At 48.1% G+C, this 15,463-nt stretch overlaps 1 pseudogene; it reads right to left on the bottom strand.

The window, feature by feature from the left end:
• LOC136660691 (uncharacterized) overlaps positions 1-15,463 on the bottom strand; it is a 35,808-nt pseudogene that overhangs the window by 19,399 nt on the left and 946 nt on the right.

Genomic DNA, 15,463 nt, shown 5'->3' with positions numbered 1-15,463 from the left:
GGAAAGGGGAGATAAAAGGAGACTTAGAGATGGCAGAGAAATTAAATGAGTTCTTTGCATCTGTCTTCACGGCAGAAGACCTCGGGCAGATACCGCTGCCCGAACGGCCCCTCCTGACTGAGGAGTTAAGTCAGATAGAGGTTAAAAGAGAAGATGTTTCAGACCTCATTGATAAATTAAAGATCAATAAGTCACTGGGCCCTGATGGCATCCACCCAAGAGTTATTAAGGAATTGAAGAATGAAGTTGCAGGTCTCTTGACTAAGGTATGCAACTTGTCCCTCAAAACGGCCACGGTGCCAGAAGATTGGAGGATAGCAAATGTCACGCCTATTTTTAAAAAGGGAAAGAGGGGGGACCCGGGAAACTATAGGCTGGTCAGCCTAACATCCATACCGGGTAAGATGGTGGAATGCCTCATCAAAGATAGGATCTCAAAACACATAGATGAACAGGCGTTGCTGAGCGAGAGTCAGCATGGCTTCTGTAAGGGTAAGTCTTGCCTCACGAACCTTATAGAATTCTTTGAAAAGGTCAATAGGCATGTGGATTTGGGAGAACCCGTGGACATTATATATCTGGACTTTCAGAAGGCGTTTGACACGGTCCCTGACCAAAGGCTACTGAAAAAACTTCACAGTCAGGGAATTAGAGGACAGGTCCTCTCATGGATTGAGAACTGGTTGGAGGCCAGGAAGCAGAGAGTGGGTGTCAATGGGCAATTTTCACAATGGAGAGAGGTGAAAAGCGGTGTGCCCCAAGGATCTGTCCTGGGACCGGCTTTTCAACCTCTTCATAAATGACCTGGAGACAGGGTTGAGCAGTGAAGTGGCTAAGTTTGCAGACGACACCAAACTTTTCCGAGTGGTGAAGACCAGAAGTGATTGTGAGGAGCTCCAGAAGGATCTCTCCAGACTGGCAGAATGGGCAGCAAAATGGCAGATGCGCTTCAATGTCAGTAAGTGTAAAGTCATGCACATTGGGGCAAAAAATCAAAACTTTAGATATAGGCTGATGGGTTCTGAGCTGTCTGTGACAGATCAGGAGAGAGATCTTGGGGTGGTGGTGGACAGGTCGATGAAAGTGTCGACCCAATGTGCGGCGGCAGTGAAGAAGGCCAATTCTATGCTTGGGATCATTAGGAAGGGTATTGAAAACAAAACGGCTAGTATTATAATGCCGTTGTACAAATCGATGGTAAGGCCACATCTGGAGTATTGTGTCCAGTTCTGGTCGCCGCATCTCAAAAAAGACATAGTGGAAATGGAAAAGGTGCAAAAGAGAGCGACTAAGATGATTACGGGGCTGGGGCACCTTCCTTATGAGGAAAGGCTACGGCGTTTGGGCCTCTTCAGCCTAGAAAAGAGACGCCTGAGGGGGGACATGATTGAGACAAACAAAATTATGCAGGGGATGGACAGAGTGGATAGGGAGATGCTCTTTACACTCTCACATAATACCAGAACCAGGGGACATTCACTAAAATTGAGTGTTGGGCGGGTTAGGACAGACAAAAGAAAATATTTCTTTACTCAGCGTGTGGTCGGTCTGTGGAACTCCTTGCCACAGGATGTGGTGATGGCGTCTAGCCTAGACGCCTTTAAAAGGGGATTGGACAAGTTTCTGGAGGAAAAATCCATTATGGGGTACAAGCCATGATGTGTATGCGCAACCTCCTGATTTTAGAAATGGGTTATGTCAGAATGCCAGATGCAAGGGAGGGCACCAGGATGATGTCTCTTGTTGTCTGGTGTGCTCCCTGGGGCATTTGGTGGGCCGCTGTGAGATACAGGAAGCTGGACTAGATGGGCCTATGGCCTAATCCAGTGGGGCTGTTCTTATGTTCTTATGTTCTCCCCCTTAGGGTGACCAGACAATGTCCTCTTTTTCCAGGACAAGTCCTCTTTTTTAGCCTCGAGTCCTAGAAAAGAACTTAAATTTCCTCCTGTTCCCTGTGAGAAGGCACCTCATAACCTTCTTGTAATTAATAAATTATATGTAATAAAATATGTAATATAGTTTTAAATTTAATAAGTAATATAGTGTTTAAATTAATAATCTGAAATCAATATACGAGTGTTCTTAACTTTTATTTTGTCACATCCTACATTCTTCTTGGATGTCCTACATTTTGGGGTGCCTTGTCCTCTTTTGCGGTTATGACATCTGGTCATAACCTGTCGTCCCCCCTTCACCAATGTTGAGGAACTAAATGATATCCATGTGAGAGAAATTTTTTGGTTTTGTTTCATTGTTTCCATTTTCATTTATTTGTTTTTGAATTCACGGTGTAAAATTCTGTTGTCAGCCTCTTGTTGTCTTCTTTCTTTTTCCTCTCAAAACTTTAATGTCCATTCTTCACTTTCTTTTATCCCTCACCAGCAACATACATTTCCTCATGGATCCATTCACGTCATGAATTCAGTGACTACGGGGGGGGGGGGGCCCTTTGGGGGGCATTGTTTGGTTTTAATGAAATGCTTGGACTTTATTAACCTCAGAGAATATTTCAGGGTGCAATTGTCTATACAGAAAGAGAGAATGAACGATTGCAGGTGTAATTCTTTCACGTTCTGGAAAATGAAATGTTCCCTGAAGACAAAGCGTTTCTGATTTCTTAACAGGATTTGCTCTGAGCCCTCAGAGCCTCTCTGCCATGTTTCTGCAACCCTGTTAACAGCCCAGTCCTAATTTGTGCTGGAGCAGGCAGGCACTGCGGCACAGCCCAAGGCAAGAGAAACTTTTCCCCTTACCCTAGGGACAGCCAGTGGGTCTACTCGAATCTGCGCCCCCTCCAAACAGAGCAGCCTGGAGCCACTCCACATTGCCCAGGGAACGGGGCTAGAATCCGGCATCACTGCCAGGTCCTGCCAGGTCCTGGTCCCACCTCCTGCTACCCACCTGCCCACCCCAGGAGCGTCTCCCTCCTGCCTACGCCTCCTCCACACACTTCCCAAGCCCCCCAGCCCAGACCCCTGCATTGGCTGAGCTCACCCGACACAATCTTACCATGCTGGGCCTGGATCCGGTGCAGAAAGGCCAGCACAACTCCTTGTGCCGACTCTTAAGTCAATGCAAACTTGCTTTATGGCATGTTATGGCATGTTTGCGACACCCCTGGGTTCGCACAAGTGACTTGCACCGGCCTAACCAGGGCATTAGGATTGCACCTGAATTGAACCTAGCTTCCTGTCTGAGCAGAGGCATAGCTAGGTCATTTGACAGCCGGGGCCCATAAATTTTTGTCACCCCATATGACTTAATTAATAATTATATTGCTTAATTAATTAATTCACTTTTTATACCACCCTTCCTCTAAGCAGCTCAGGGGTGGTGTGCATGGTTCCTTCCCTTATTTTGTCCTCACAACAATCCTGTGAGGTAGGTGAGACAGAGATAGTAATAGTCATGACATGGAATGAATAATAATAATGGCCAGAAAAATAAATGCAGTGAATATTTCCCCATTAAGCTATGGATGAAATTCTGCATCAAATGGTACCATAACATGATGATATTATTCCTAAAAGCCACAATTTCCAGAATTTTGGTCACTAGGGTGTCACCCCCCCACCCCGGATGTCTCATTGGCCTGTTTTGAGTTAAGGCAATGGTTCTCAAACTTTTAACACTGGACCCACTTTTTAGAATGACAGTCTGTCCAGGACCCGCCGGAAGTGATGTCATGGCTGGAAGTGACATCATCAAGCAAAATAAAATAATTATAAATAATTAAATTAAAGAAAAACAGATAACTAAGGGGAAGCCGGCCCTGTTTCACCAAGTGAATTTTCTCTGTAGCCTGCCTCAATAACACCCCCCCCCACACACACACACAGATAAATCAGTGAGGTTTTCAGCCCTCCCCAGTGCCCACCTTACCAGCTCAAGCCTCTGGTTTATTCTTTGGGGGGAGGGCTGCCTTCTGGAGCATTTGTTGAGCTCCACTTCCATTAGATGGGGACCATGCAGCTAGCCTTGCATTCCCCTTTGCCTGACTTGACCAGGAGCCAAGGCACATTTGCTTACTCACGAGTAAATGCAACCGTGTGGCTTACTTTTGCTTTCTATAGGGCTCCATACATTCATCTGCTTGGAGGGAGGGACTTCCTTCTTGGGTGTTTTTTGGGGGCTGCTTTCATTGGATAGGAACCATTCTGGTGTCATTGGATTCCTCTCAGCCTGCCCTTTCTGACAAACAATGGCAAGTTTGCCTACTCAAGAGTAAATGCATGATATGGCTCAGTTTCATTTTCCATAGGATTCCATGCATTTTTTGTTTCTGGTTTTTTGGCCACAACTTTTGATGGAAAGGAGTTATTTCAATCCGGTTTTTTGCACTGTGTTCCGCTCAAAATTCCACATCCAACGGTATATGGCATGATGGGGTTACTCCTAACCTCCATGATGTTAGCGATGTTGGAGCATTTGTGGTGTTACACCCCCCCAAGGGTGGTAGCCGGGGTGGACCGCCCCCCGCCCTCCTCTAGCTACACCACTGTGTTTGAGGCAATTTATTTTGACCCTTTTGGAAGTAAGAGAGAGAAGCTGGTGAAATACATTTCATGAGAGTCCCTGAGGGGAGGGGAAGGACTAGATTTTGTGAGGAGATCTGAAAGGAAATTTGAGAGAGGGAAAAGCCTGCAAGCACTGGTGTCGCTAGGGGGGTGCGGGGGTGCGGGCTGCACCAGGTGATGTGCGCGAGGGTGACACGCCCTGGGGAGGACGCGCTAACATCGCGGGGTTAGGAGCTACCGCATCAGGCCATACACTGTTGGATGTGGAATGGCCAGCGGATTGCAGTGAAAAAATAGAATTGAAATAGCTCCTTTTGTTCAAAAGTTATGGGCAAAAACCTGGAAGGAAAAAATGCATGGAGCCCTATGGAAAGTGAAAGTGAGCTGTATCGCATGTTTACTTGTGAGTAGGCATAAAGGGCATTTACTCGTCAGAAAGGGCAGGCTGAGAGGAATCCAACGACACCAGAATGGACCTGATCCAGTGAATGCGGGACCCCCAAAACACCTGAGAAGCTCCCTACATCCCAGCTGCAAGTCTGAGCCCGAAACGAAACCACATGGCTGCGTTTACTCAAGAGTAGGCGGACTTGCCTTAGTCCAGGCTTGCTGAGAGGCTCCAAGGACGTTGGAATGGTCCTCATCCAATGTATGCAGCCTCCAAAAACACGGAGAAGAAGGTTCCTCCCTCCCAGATGCCTCCCTCCCAGTCTATGGAGCCCTATGGAAAGCAAAGCAGCCTCACAGTCGCGTTTACTCGTGAGTAGGCAGACGTGCCTTGGCTGGTGGTCAGGCCAGGCAAAGGGGAATGTGAGGACACCAGAAGGGTCCTGAGTCGATGAAGCTGCTCCAGAAGGCAGCCTCCTCCCCCCTAAAAAGAACATGATTGAGACATACAAAATTATGCAGGGGATGGACAGAGTGGATAGAGAGATGGTCTTTACACTCTCATATAACACCAGAACCAGGGGACATCCACTCAAATTGAGGGTTGGGAGAGTTAGAACAGACAAAAGAAAATATTTCTTTACTCAGCGTGTGGTTGGTCTGTGGAACTCCTTGCCACAGGATGTGGTGACAGCGTCTAGCCTGGACGCCTTTAAAAGGGGATTGGACACGTTTCTGGAGGAAAAATCCATTATGGGGTACAAGCCATGATGTGTATGCACAACCTCCTGATTTTAGAAATGGGTTTCTATGTTATGTTAGAATGCCAGCTGCAAGGGAGGGCACCAGGATGAGGTCTCTTGTTATCTGGTGTGCTCCCTGGGGCATTTGGTGGGCCGCTGTGAGATACAGGAGGCTGGACTAGATGGGCCTATGGCCTGATCCAGTGGGGCTGTTCTTATGTCCTTAACTACAATTCCCAGGAGGCCTTGCAGGTCTCTTGTTATCTGGTGTGCTCCCTGGGGCATTTGGTGGGCCGCTGTGAGATACAGGAGGCTGGACTAGATGGGCCTATGGCCTGATCCAGTGGGGCTGTTCTTATGTCCTTAACTACAATTCCCAGGAGGCCTTGCAGGTCTCTTGTTATCTGGTGTACTCCCTGGGGCATTTGGTGGGCCGCTGTGAGATACAGGAAGCTGGACTAGATGGGCCTGTGGCCTGATCCAGTGGGGCTGTCCTTACATTCTTATGTTAGTAAGTTGACTCGTGTGTGTGTGTGTGTGTGTGTGTGTGTGTGAGACTCTACAAGTTTTCAAAATCACTAAAATTGGAATTTGGAGGACCTTCATGTTATATATCAATCAATGTGTAATTTCATGCAGAATGCAATGAAACAAACCACATTGAAATATCTGTGTTATAACAAAAGGTACAGCCAAAAAACCGGTGGGGGTGGGGCGATGGTACATCACCACGCCCACCTGGGTCGTTGCCCCGCCCACTACCTGGGGTGACGCACAGGCCTCCCGCACTGCGTGACGTGAATCCTAGTGACACCACTGCCTGCAAGGCATGTTACATGATATCCTAAATGTGGTCTGGTGTGTTAGTTTGGTGGAAAGCCACAAAAGGGAGTGAAACTGCAGCAGCTGGATTGGGAGCCGTTTAAGATGTTGCCCCCTTCCTGATAAAGGTCCCACATTGCCCTGCCCTGCTCTACAAAGGCCTCTGGATTTATCCGGCAGCATCTTATTCAGGCCCACTTGCCCCTGGCTCCCTTGCTGTTTTAAGTGTGGGGGGAAAACACAGAAAGGCAGATGAAACACTGAGGAGAAAAATGACCCCAGGAAGGGTGGGGGTCAAAGTATTCAAAGTGCACTAGGAGATAACCCATGGTATATTCATGGCTGTCCTCTGGTAACCATGTCACCAGTTGTTTCATGCACACAATTATCGGGTAAATGTAGCACACCCCTCCCTCCAGAAAAAAAGTGAGAGGTGTAATTTGGCACAGGAAGGGGGGATTTTAAAAGCAGCATTGGATATTTTAAACATCTAATGGAATATGACTAACAAGGGAGGATTAAGAATGCTGACGAGAAGGCTGCAGCCCAGGTGGATGAAGGTTCAACTCCCAGGACAGGGAGGCGGTTGTGATAGCTGAAGGTCAGCATCAGAGTGAAGCATAATTTCTGATCTGTCAACATTGCCTGACTCCAACCTGCTGATGGAGTAACTGAAGGACTGGAACATGGCTTTCTCAGCATGCAGGCTAGCCAGGGCTTTGGTTTCTCTGCTGCTAGAAGAAGAGCAGTACCCACGACTGAAAAAACAAGGCCATTTGAGCAGTATTACTAGTGGAGGCTGCAGAACAGCTCAGGCTAAATATTCTTAGGAATTCTCATATCGGGAGGGGGGAAATATCCCAATCGCCCCCTTTAAGGAGGTGGTCGGAGTTTGTTTTGTCTGACCAGGACACGAGAGTCCCTCCCCAAGGGGGAGGTGTAGGGGGCTGGGTCGGGCAGCTACGGTGGTCCTTTAAAAGGGGGCGAGACCCAGCCCCCTTCCTCCTTGCGCACGTGGGCACCGTGGGAATACCCACCCGCCCACCCTAGAGACAGTCTGAGTTTAACTGGTCGCCGTTTGGGGCCGGGTAGGAATTTTTTGCTGCCTGCCAAGATTGGCCAAAGGGCAGGCAGTTTTTTCGCCTACCCCAGACTGTTATGGGCTAGGGGGTTACACCCCCCGGTTTGCAAAGCTGCCATCGGTCACTTTTAAAGGGCAGGTGGTGCGGGTTAGGAGGCGTTAATGGGACTCTGGCATGCACCTTCAGGCAGCATAGGCAGGGCAGAACCCTATTTCAGTCCTCAGGGGCTTGGCAGCACGAGGACTTAGATGGGGCCGTGGCCGGGATCGCAAGGCACACCTCAGAGGCTCAGCGGCTCGAGGTGGCGCCGTCTGCTGTCCGGCTACCTTCCCCTTAAGGGATAGACATGGATGAGACGCGCTGTCCCAGCAGCGGGGCGTGACTCGGAGTCGGGTGCATGCCCGCCTGGGGGCAGAGGTTTCTGGTACCACCCAGAGGTCCCTCCCCGCACCACAGGGGCTTTCGCTGCCTTGGATACTGCAGGTCTCAGCCTCTGCTCCTCTTGTTAATGTGCAATAAAGTGGCCCTTTCTTCCATATCTGTTGTCTCGAGTGTTCATTGGACAGTGTGTAAACAAACACAGGGATTTCCTTTCCTCAAGTAACATATCCTGTAACTTCCTAGTTCCCGTTATGGCTGAACAGTGGCAGACCTCTCCTCTAAGTGCCCTGGGGCAAAGCTCCATTAAGCCCCCCCCCCGCGTAAAGCCGTCTCCCCCACTCACCTGGACCAACACGGAACCTTGCATGACTCCAGGACTTGCATGACTCCAGAGGCTGTCTGAGGCTTCCTTGCAGTGGTCCTTCTTCTGACAGTGTCAGGAGCCTCATTATGGCTTCCCGCGTGGTCCTGGAGGCGCACGAGTTCCGCTAATGGGAGGTCCACTGCTGTAGCTGAAGGTTCAAACCACACATCTACCCTGACTGTATAGGTCATGCTTCTTTCCTCAGTTAAATAGGCAAAGCTGTTTCTTTCCTTTCCCAAATAGGCAAAGCTGTTTTTCTTCTCCAAGAACACAAGGGCTTAACAGTACTTAAAACTAACCCCACTTTCCCAGTATTGGAGAAATATAACTTGTGTATAAGAGGTTGGAGTAGGTTCCTACCACTTCATAAGAACATAAGAACATAAGAACAGCCCCACTGGATCAGGCCATAGGCCCATCTAGTCCAGCTTCCTGTATCTCACAGCGGCCCACCAAATGCCCCAGGGAGCACACCAGATAACAAGAGACCTCATCCTGGTGCCCTCCCTTGCATCTGGCGTTCTGACAAAACTCATTTCTAAAATCAGGAGGTTGCGCATACACATCATGGCTTGTACCCCGTAATGGATTTTTCCTCCAGAAACTTGTCCAATCCCCTTTTAAAGGCATCCAGGCTAGACACCATGTTTTGTTTTTAAGCATCTTCTTATCAGAAACCACAATGTGAATGTAAACACCTCAGATTTTAGACTTTTTGCAGGAATGGTACTGAAAGCATTTTTATTTGGCTTCTTCAGCAATTCTCTAAGCACTTGATTATGCTGAATTTTATTTAAATTAAGACACGTTATAACTTATCCAAGCATTACAGAATGCCATAAGTATTTCTGAAATTTTAATTTGAGCTATCTGCATGCCTTTGATGCGCTAATTTTGCAACTCATTTATAAACTCTTCTTTGAGGCTATACTTACTCTTAATGTTATGTATCCCAAAATGATAAAATAACTTTCAGTTCGATTCTATTAATATTTACTTGAAAATAGGTATTGCTACATTTGGTGGGGCTTATTCCTGGGTAAGCAAGCATAGGATTTACCCTTAGTTAGCTGAGATGTACAGATGCAGGTATATTTTAGGGGCACTGACAATGTCAGTATTACACATTCATGGAGATTGGTTTCTAATATAGCGAAGTGTCTTTGCAAGAAAGAATTGTTTTATAAGCCATTTCTGCCCAAGGTTGCATATATGCAACAGGGACCAAATGTGTACCCCTGTGGGTTGGGCAAAAAAGGATTAAACAAATAAATAGGCCAAAGCGATTGCAAGGCCCTCATCAGACTTCTGTTTAATACAACTCCTCCCTCTCCCCTTAACTGCAAAATTAAGCACTACATCAGAATCAACAATGAACATAGGTGTAACCAGGGTCAGGCTATATACCAACTGTTCATAAGGCATCTTGGGGGGGGGGGAGCTGATGCATCTTTCTACACCCAAATCTCAGTTTCCCTCTGACACCCCTATGAGAACATCCCTTCTGTTGACAACCACAAAAACATACACACCTACCGAGAAGGTGCTGTACATATCTAAAGGGTAGAGAGAGCAAGATAATACCAGACAGCAACAGAGACAGGTTACTGTCCCCAAGACACATTGTAACAATGCTGTTCACAGGCCTTAAGCATATGGGCAGAGCTTAGTCTCTTGGTCTGCCAGCCAACAAATGCATTTAGCAGATTATAGAATGTATACCACAACACCGTAAACAATTGTGCACCGAAGAAGTGAGAATAGAAGGGAATTTAACACTGTTCTGATGGTGCATTTTCCCTTAGGCAGAAGCAGAGAATCTTCCTTCTTGCTTCTTGCTTCCTTCTTGCTTCTTCCTTCTTGCTTCTCTCTAGTTACCCAGGTTATTTTGTATATATGAATTCTCATGTGCAGGATTCTTCCATAAAGTTTGCAATTGTAAGGACAAATTGCTATCGGAAACACACAAAATATAGATTACATGTTGCAAAAAAGTTGTCATTTATTATAAAAGAATTTAACAAAAGTCATAATTTCTGCTACTTCAAAGCAGAAGATTAAGCATGTCGCAGTGTAGGCCTTAGGCATGGTGACACAACATTCAAAGTTCCTCAACATGAAGGTCCTGTAATGGCTCTCGAAATACTTCAAGTTTCTGCTTATTGATCCTTACTAGACTTATAAGTAGAGGTGTTTCAAAATAGTGTTATTTGTTTTATTCAGAAATAGTGGAGTTGGCAACCTTCAGTCTCGAAAGACTCTGGTATCGCGCTCTGAATGGTGGTTCTGGAACAGCGTCTAGTGCGGCTGAAAAGGCCGATTCGGGAGTGACAATCCCTTCCACACCGGGAGCAAGTGCAGCCTGTCCCTGGTCTGTCTCCCTGGCTATGGGCCTTCCTTCTTTGCCTCTTAGCCTCAGACTGTTGGCCAAGTGTCTCTTCAAACTGGGAAAGGCCATGCTGCACAGCCTGCCTTGCAGTTTTGTACACAAAGAGAAAAAAAGCTAGAGTCCCTGCCCCAATGAATGCACTTCCTGTCTCATCACAGTGGGGAAAACAGGAGGAAAAGGGTGACCTAGGAGAGTGTAAACAAAAATGAAGAAAGAGCTTGTGCTGGAAAGGCACTTCCTACAAAGCTTTCAAGAGAGCTAACCCTTCAAAGGTTTGCATTCTAGCTATGTCCATACCTTGCTGCAATGGTAAGAAGCGACAGCTACATAACCCCATTCAAAGCCGTTTCTGATCGAGCCAGCTATACTGGTTAGGTTGACAATGGCAGCTTTGCTGCAGCTCATTCCTTTCTTTGGGCTTTCTTGAGCTGCCTTCCTCAGCAATGGCAGGAAGGCCTGGAGACGGAAAGAAACAAATAGAAGCAGCTGTATAATTTTGGGGCAGGAACTGGTGAAATGGACATCCCTTCATCAGTGCAAAAAAGAAAATGGGAATCCAAATGAGTGTCCAGCAGTTATTTGCCAGTATTGTGCCAATATTCTGCTGTGGCACATCCACATGGCAGCTGCCCACAATCTTGGTGCAACATTCTTTCAACAATTCGCCTGCATAATGTGGGAAGTATCACCTGTTGAATTTCTGTCTGCCATGCAATTTTTAAAGGCACTGTGATATTGTCCATAAATTGGTAGGAATCCATGTATGGCACCATCACTAGAAAATAGACCAGGTCTGCAAATGTTAAGCACTTCCAAAATGACAAGTTTCCAAGAAGAAAGGGCCTCAAGATGCACTTACCTGGGTCACTACCAAGGGTCCTAGCACATTGATCTTCTACACCTCAGACATGTTTTCTGGTGTTTCGTTTTCCAGAGGTGATGGAACCCCAGCAACCCCAGCATTGTTGATCAGGAGATTCAACCCGGCCCCTTTTAGCTGCTCAGCGACTTGGGCTGCAGCAGCCTTGACACTGGGTAGGTCAGAAACATCTACAGCAGCAAAAGAAAAGATTTCAGCAGGGTTCAGAACAACCCTCCATAGGTAGGACACATCCCAGCAGAACTACCAGCGTTTCTGTCCTCCTGGCCCTCCAGGAGTTCAGAGAACTTCACACATTAATTTTCCTTATGCACTCTTGCATTTATGAATACGAAGAGCCCAATCCTATTTCCCCCTGGCCCCACCCATGCAACAGCACCAGATGGCTACCGCTGCGTCTTGCGGGTGGCAGTTGCGGAGGCCTCCTCTGGGTAAGGGAACAACTGGAGCAAGGGGCTCTACAGACCTGCACTAGCTGAAGATCTGCGTGACTGAAGCCACAGGATCGGATCCATGATATATATACCATGAAGCGAGTTAGGAATTGGTAGCGATTGCTGCCATCAAGCCTGAACCCTTCCAGGACCCAATTTGCCTATCCTCTGTCCCGGTTGCCATACCAATCAGCCCTTCTTCCATCCTAGCGCTGCATTGTTTTGCCTTCCCCAGCCCCTATTCTGCCCTTCCCCTATGCCTGCTTGCCTCCCCACATCTTACCTTTGGCAGTGGGGAACTCCGGATCTGCTGGCAAATAGGTGGGAAGGCTCCTGCCTTCTCATCATATTTCCTGGCAGCACGCTACTGAACAAGCTGCCGGAGTATCTTTTACCCCTGGCGGTGACTGCTTTAGGGCAGTCAATGCCAGCAGAAAAGGAGCACTAACATCACTTGGCCTGGATAGGATTGTGCCATAAGAAAATAATGTAATGTGCACACAGACAAGTGTACATTTTGAAATAGCTGTGCTTCCCTTTCCTGTATGAATAATAATAGTTGGCAACCTTCAGTCTCGAAAGGCTATGGTATCGCGCTCTGAAAGGTGGTTCTGGAACAGCGTCTAGTGTGGCTGAAAAGGCCGATTCGGGAGTGACAATCCCTTCCACACCGGGAGCAAGTGCAGTCTGTCCCTGGTCTGTCTCCCTGGCTATGATGCATGTCTGTCTCCCTGCACTGATGCATGTGTTTCCTGTATGAACACAGTGGCAAATGCCATCGTTCCTTCTTAACATGTGAAGTAGCCCTGATTTATTCTACACTCTCAAAGAAAAGCTGTATCCCAACCCTGTCATCTCTTCCACATTTACAACTCTGCTCTGTTCTGCTCCCTCCTCAAATCTAGGAAGCAGAAGATGGAGCTGGTGGAGGCAGGGGGGTTGAAAGAGGCAGGCAGCAGGCAGCTTTCCCGTCCACAGCCTGAAGCAACAGCCTCAGCCGACCTCATGGATTTGAAATTGCAAAGACTATGGGGAAAGCAGCCGCTTCAGGATTAAATGGGGTGGAAAAACAAGCCCACGACAAAGTATTGTAAACCTAGTTTCTAAAGTGCACATTAAGAGTCATAAAAAGTAAAGAAAGGACAGTAATATTTACCAGAGGCCTTTTCTGAACGCTGCACTGATGCAAATAGCAACGGCTGCTAGTCTGTCTCAGCCCCCAAAATGCAGTGCCTAAGAAGTGAATTGCATTTCTTCAGACATGAAATGTCTAATCCGGTGGTTCTCAACATTTGTTCTCCACCGTACCACTTCACATGGTCCATCTATTCAAAGTACCACCCAAAGAAACTAGCAATTACTTCATAGCCAGTTACTGGGTTGGGAGGCCAGATGCCATGTGACAAACACTAGTAAGAGGCTCAGGGTGGACGGGAGGGCTTTTTCAAGCAAGGAAAAGCATGTTTTGGAGCCTGCTACCATTGTTTGTTGCGTGTTGTTCGTGGTCTTCCTGGTATCGCTGTTGGGCAGCAGGCGTCCAGGGGTCCTGCGAGTATCACCAGACATGACCTCAAGTACCACCAGTGGTACTGGGACTACCAGTTGAGAAACACTGATCTAGTCTCTGACATCTCAAAAAACTGGAGAAATGTGACCTGGGCAAAACAATCTTGAATGAGCCAGTCCACCTTTTATCTGCAAATAGTGGTCCTGTGAAACACACTGAAGTCTCAATGCATGCCCCCACTAATTACAAAGCGACCATGGGGGCCAGGGAGAGCGGCAGGTACGTACCTAGTGGGACAATCACCACTCCCTGATGTTTTGCAGCCAAATTCCTCAACTCCTAAAAGATCCAAAGAAACAGAGGCATTCATGCAAGAGCCAATGAACAGACTCAAACATGATGAGAAGTGCAGAACAGTCACAGGAGGTGACTGTATCTCACCCAGTTTAATGGTGTGTATGCAACTGTTCACCATAGAAGAGATCCTTTGGGATCCAGCCATCATCCATTCTCACAACATGACCGAACCAATGCAGGCGTCTCTGTTTCAGCAGTGCATACATGCTAGGGATTCCAGCTCCTTCCAGGACTGTGTTGTTTGGAACTTTGTCCTGCCAGGTGATGCTGAGGATGCGTCGGAGGCAGCGCATGTGGAAAGCGTTCAGTTTCCTCTCCTGTTGTGAGCGAAGAGTCCATGACTCGCTGCAGTACAGAAGTGTACTCAGGACGCAAGCTCTGTAGACCTGGATCTTGGTATGTTCCGTCAGCTTCTTGTTGGACCAGACTCTCTTTGTGAGTCTGGAAAACGTGGTAGCTGCTTTACCAATGCGCTTGTTTAGCTCGGTATCGAGAGAAAGAGTGTCGGAGATCGCTGAGCCAAGGTACACAAAGTCATGGACAACCTCCAGTTCATGCTCAGAGATTGTAATGCAGGGAGGTGAGTCCACATCCTGAACCATGACCTGTGTTTTCTTCAGGCTGATTGTCAGTCCAAAACCTTGGCAGGCCTTGCTAAAACGATCCATGAGCTGCTGGAGATCTTTGGCAGAGTGGGTAGTGACAGCTGCATCGTCGGCAAAGAGGAAGCGCCCTACAGGTAGACCACAGCTGCGATACAAGGACATCTGCAAGAGGGATCTGAAGGCCTTAGGAGTGGACCTCAACAGGTGGGAAACCCTGGCCTCTGAGCGGCCCGCTTGGAGGCAGGCTGTGCAGCACGGCCTTTCCCAGTTTGAAGAGACACTTGGCCAACAGTCTGAGGCTAAGAGGCAAAGAAGGAAGGCCCATAGCCAGGGAGACAGACCAGGGACAGACTGCACTTGCTCCCGGTGTGGAAGGGATTGTCACTCCCGAATCGGCCTTTTCAGCCACACTAAATGCTGTTCCAGAACCACCATTCAGAGCGCGATACCATAGTCTTTCGAGACTGAAGGTTGCCAACAGAATGCAACTGTTGCATTCCTGAGATTCAGTCTGAGTAACCTCATGCTGAATCTCAAGTTTTGACAACGGCGTTACTCTGAATGGGGAGCATTCAAGATATACAACTCACAGCCCAATCCTATCCCACACTGGAACCGTGAGGAGAGCTGGCCTGCCCTGTATATAATGTGGGTTTGGAGCCGGTTGCGGCTCACCCAGGGGCAAGGGGAATTCCTTCCCCTTAGCCCAGGGAAAGCTGCAGCAGCCCCATCAGATCTGCACCACCTCAACAGGTGGCGAAAATCCTAGCGGCCCAGAGCTGCTCTGGACCACCTGGAACTGGGTTTAGGATCCGGCACAAGTGTGGACCCTGGCCCCGCCCCCACTGAACTGCCCCAACACACAGGCCTGCCTTCCCCCCACCTGCCCTGGAACACCTCCCCCCACCCCCTCCCAGACCCCCACGCTGGCCTGAGTCAGCCAGCACAGGCTTGCCTGTTTCAACAGCCCCGCAGGGCTTGGGCCAGCCTCCCTC

Source organism: Tiliqua scincoides, chromosome 9, assembly GCF_035046505.1.
Source record: "Tiliqua scincoides isolate rTilSci1 chromosome 9, rTilSci1.hap2, whole genome shotgun sequence".
Taxonomy (NCBI): domain Eukaryota; kingdom Metazoa; phylum Chordata; class Lepidosauria; order Squamata; family Scincidae; genus Tiliqua; species Tiliqua scincoides.
Note: the sequence above shows the minus strand (reverse complement) of the source record. Positions and strands in the feature narration are given on the sequence as shown.